Genomic DNA, 4,486 nt, shown 5'->3' with positions numbered 1-4,486 from the left:
TAAAAGAATTGTACTAATAACTTGTAGTTGCAGTGTCTGCCTGTTAGCAAAATGAAAAGGGGAGGGGGAATATTTCAAGGAAATGTGACTCTGCAAAGAGACAACTGATTGAATGTAATGTCAGTCCAGTGCCTGTTAAATTGTACCTTTGCTTTTTACACCATTTACAAAGTATGAGGCAACAATATATAAAGTATAATGGATATAATATGCAAAAATATATAATGAACCGATAAAGATAACAAGTGTATTCCTTTGAATTACGTAAAAGCAGATAATTACTGTATCATCAGTTGGTGAGGTGTTGATTCTTGGGGCTCAAAGTTGTTGCATAATCGCTGTTAAAAATGTCAGTGTACTGGCGAGACCTTTACTAGATTACAGTCTTGGTTTATTAGTGAATCACTGAAGCGGTGAAGCATGTCTTAGCAGAGGCCTGTGGCCTGTCATTGCATCGCTGCTCAGGACACACAGCAGGGCCCAGCAGCTGGTGGTGCAGTCACTGTGAAGCCAAGGCTGAGGGAGGGTTTTGTACAGCTCCCTATCACCATGTGTACACCCCTTCACCTGCATTCAAGTGCCCGCTCTGACTGAAGTGATTTCCTTGGTCTTCGGCCTGAATTTTACTGATGGCCAGCGTGAATTCCGCCCCAGACCCACTGCTGGTGAAATGGTCAAGTGTTCCCATGTGACAGTGGGTAGCTTTGTAGGTCATGAGTTTCGGAGCTTCTCCGGGTTTGTGGCGGTACCAGGCCAATGCGAGGTTCTCCATAGCAGGTTTCCACAGGCATGCTGGTTTTGCAGCTTGGAGTGACTCGCTCCCGGTGGAACAGATACAACAGGTGGTGTCTGAGTCAAAGTAACCTGCGCTGTAGATTCTGAGGAAGAGAATTCATTACGAACTCAATATCCACTTGATTCACCAGATTATGGATTATGAACCAACCACACGGTAAAATGTGCTCACATTTATGGATTTTATTAAATTGTCCCGTAATGTCTTTAAACGTCATTTTAACATTAAAATGGAAGAAGCACATACAGGACCATTACTCACCATTTAATACAGTAGGCAATTGCCCAGATGAAGATGATGATGAAAGTCATTGTTGGTTGTTCTGATGTGAAAGCTGCTCTCATACTGGGTGTTAAATTTGAAGGTCTATAAATAGTCCCAAGAAAGTGAAGCATGCTCTGACCATGCAAAGTGTGTTCGATGCAAATTCTCTTTCCTGGTTCCATGCAAATGCTCCCTCTAGCTCCACTGAGGGTACAGCAGTGCTCTATTGGACCAAATAAAGAACCAGCCTTGCTTTTTTGTGCAGGGTCTCCCCAGCTCTAGCTATTTCAGCAGTCTTTTCAGGAGGGAGAGGAACTGGGCCGAACATAAAGCAGCAGAGAGACATCTCCCTGCTTTAATCAAAGCTCAGATGCTTGGAGCAGCAGTAGTGAATTTGTGTTGCTTTGAATCTGTGAAGGATTGAGATGACATGATACACTTAGCCTGGGTAATAGCAGAGTGTCTGCTTTGTGCTGGTACACATCTGAGAGAACAGTTCACTGCTGGATGATGGCTGTAAACTCGAGTTTGTGCTATCATCCCGTTGTACTGGAGCACAGGGGGCAGGAACAGTTTCTACCCTTTTCCCTCGCTTTGGTGGACACGTTCACAGTGAGGATTTCAACTGGTTGTACTGAATGTTTCTGCTTGCAATACCGGGTATCTCCAGCAGAGGACGGTGTGGGATTGGAATACAACTGATGGAGCTTTAAGATGTAACGCTGAGTGCCACTTCGCATCCTGCAGCACACAGCTCATGATTCTGCAGGTTGGTTTCATACAGGTAAGGAGTGAATTCAGAGATTGGATCAGACTGTCTGTAATTTCAATACAGTGGTATTGCTTTATCATTTTTTTTTTGTAATTGATTTATTGATTGGTAATTTCTCAAACAAAATTTTATGAATGTGTTTGAACGAAATGTAGTCATGGAGATTTTGATATTTAAAGTTAAATTCGGTTGTGAAAAAGTCGAATGTTTGGTTCAATACTAAAAATTTGTCTGTTTTAAATTAATGTCTTAATTCGTAATAGCTGTTTGCAGTCGTGATACGCACAGTGGGATTAAGCGATAACGTGATTTGTATTTACAGGTACAACGTGTAATTGTACTTTAAATGTCATTAGTTGCTGAACAGAAACGCTTATTTTTTATTTTATTATTTTTATTTATTTATTGAAAGCCTTTATGAGATTGTTAAATCAGGCGGGTTTAAGGAAAAAACATTCTTTAATTCCGCAGTGGCAGCTATGCCAGCAGTCAAGCAAGCCTTTGCGCTTGAAGTGTGTAACAGAGCTGGCCGATGCTCTGCACATAAATTAGCAGGAGTAGTAAAACTTAAAAAAACACAATTTATTTAAAAAACAAAAAAACCACTCACAAACACAGGAGAACCAGTTTAAAACCTCCAGCACAGCAAAATGGCTTGCAGCAATCTCTGAACCTGGCCACACACCTGTATATAACAAGCCTTAATTAGTGCAGGTGTGACCAGTTAACTGGCTCTCAGACAAAGACAAACAAAACAATGAAACAATCATTAAATCAAGAAACATAAAACCTGTCCCAGTTGTAATTGATTGAATGACGCGCTTATTTTACAAGATGGAAAGTAGACAATGAGAATACTCAATTTAACCAACAAAACAATTAAACATTTAACCTGTTGGGGGTGAGGTGAAGGGCTACTCCTTCCAAAGTGATTATTGGCTTCAGTCAACGCATTTACAAGAAATCATGTTGATGAGAATATGGACAATACGCATGCGCGTGGACCTGTGACTGAATAATCCTTTCAGTTTCGGAATGGGTCAACCACCTAAACATTAACTTGAAATTACCCTAATCCAGTTAGGAAATTACCTGGAATTTGCAACACTAACAAAATCAGATATGACCACAGAACTTAAAAATATCCCTTATTGATCTTTGGATGATCCATTTTTATTGCAAGAAAAACAAAGGCTGTATTATTTGCAGTCACGCCCCATTCTCATCCAGCTCCAACCATCGTGCAGATTGTCACGTCGTCCATGGTAGAGATGGGATGGCGAGGCTTCATGAACCCCTTAGTAGGCAGACAATGACAAAGGCAATGCTCTTTGCACAGCGATACACTGTGGTAGATATTTATATATTGGTACTGGATCATCCCAGTCTGGAATGAAATGGAAGAGAAGCAATTATCTGATCCACAAGTTGCTTCAAAAACCCACTATTCTTATATTATTTAATATATCATCAAAACCAAAACCAAGCATTGTTTTGGAGCATGTTTTCACTTGAATGAGGACTGATTCTGTTTTGGTGTAGTGTTTTTCATTGAACACATGTATTTTTGTATCTTCTGAATTTCTTTATGTAATATAATATATTTGAAATGGGTTTATAGTGCATTGATCAGATTTCTGGATTACATATTTTTTAGAAGCGACTTTTGTAGTGGAGGGGTCTTTCCTTAATAATACACAATGACACTTTTCTAGCTTTCTGTTCCTAGCTTAATTATCAGTCCTCTGAAGTTCATAAAACCCCCACTCAATGGCCTATAGTGATAGCAAAGTTTCGGCCTTGGTTTGTTTTGTTGGATAGTGGCAGCTACCTAACGTTGACTCCAACAAAAACAGGCAAACATCAGCGATGATTCAACAAGATGACCTGATTAATTGCTCATTCAACCAGCATTTCGGGTCTCTGGGGAATGCAGGCCCGGTCTCAGTATTAAAACTCAATCAATTCAAATAATAAGAAATGGTAATAACAAACAGTAGACCTGTATAATAAAACAACCACTCACTGGCTTTCTTAGTGTAAACAAAATGTTTGTTACAACAAGCTAACAGCTGGTCCTGGATCAGATTAAAATATATCCTCACATTTACAATCCTTTTGATACACAGTACCACTATACATTCAAAACATATAGGAGATCATCTCTGTTCTTATTATAATAACCATCGATAGAAAATGACCCTCAAAGTTTAAAATGTTTTAGTGGTTCTCCAAATCACATGGACTCACCTGGGGGATACAAGATCAGTCTGACTTGTTCCTCCAGTGCCTGGCTATTTACCATTGCAGCAACCATAGAAACCATAAAAGGGAAACATGTAAAATATTCAATAATAACAAAAATAGCATTGAAGTGATACAATATCATTGGAACAGGGGTTGAAGTCATGTTAAACATATTGAAATGACTCTCAATCCATTTTTCATTAGACAGCAGTATAGCATGCAAGTTCATAGCAAGTAATAGTGCAACATGCATCTGTCACACTTTGTTTCATTGGTGAAAACCTGACCTAGAGAAAACAACAATAAATGGCACACTGCAAGATGCAGCACTCCTGCTGGAGACATTTATTCCTTATCTCGGCATGGCACTAAACAACGCTGCCATTTACTGCTGTAATTGCACTTTA

Source organism: Megalops cyprinoides, chromosome 24 (assembly GCF_013368585.1).
Source record: "Megalops cyprinoides isolate fMegCyp1 chromosome 24, fMegCyp1.pri, whole genome shotgun sequence".
Taxonomy (NCBI): Eukaryota; Metazoa; Chordata; class Actinopteri; order Elopiformes; family Megalopidae; genus Megalops; species Megalops cyprinoides.
The sequence above is the reverse complement of the archived record's forward strand: the minus strand, read 5'-3'. Positions refer to the sequence as shown.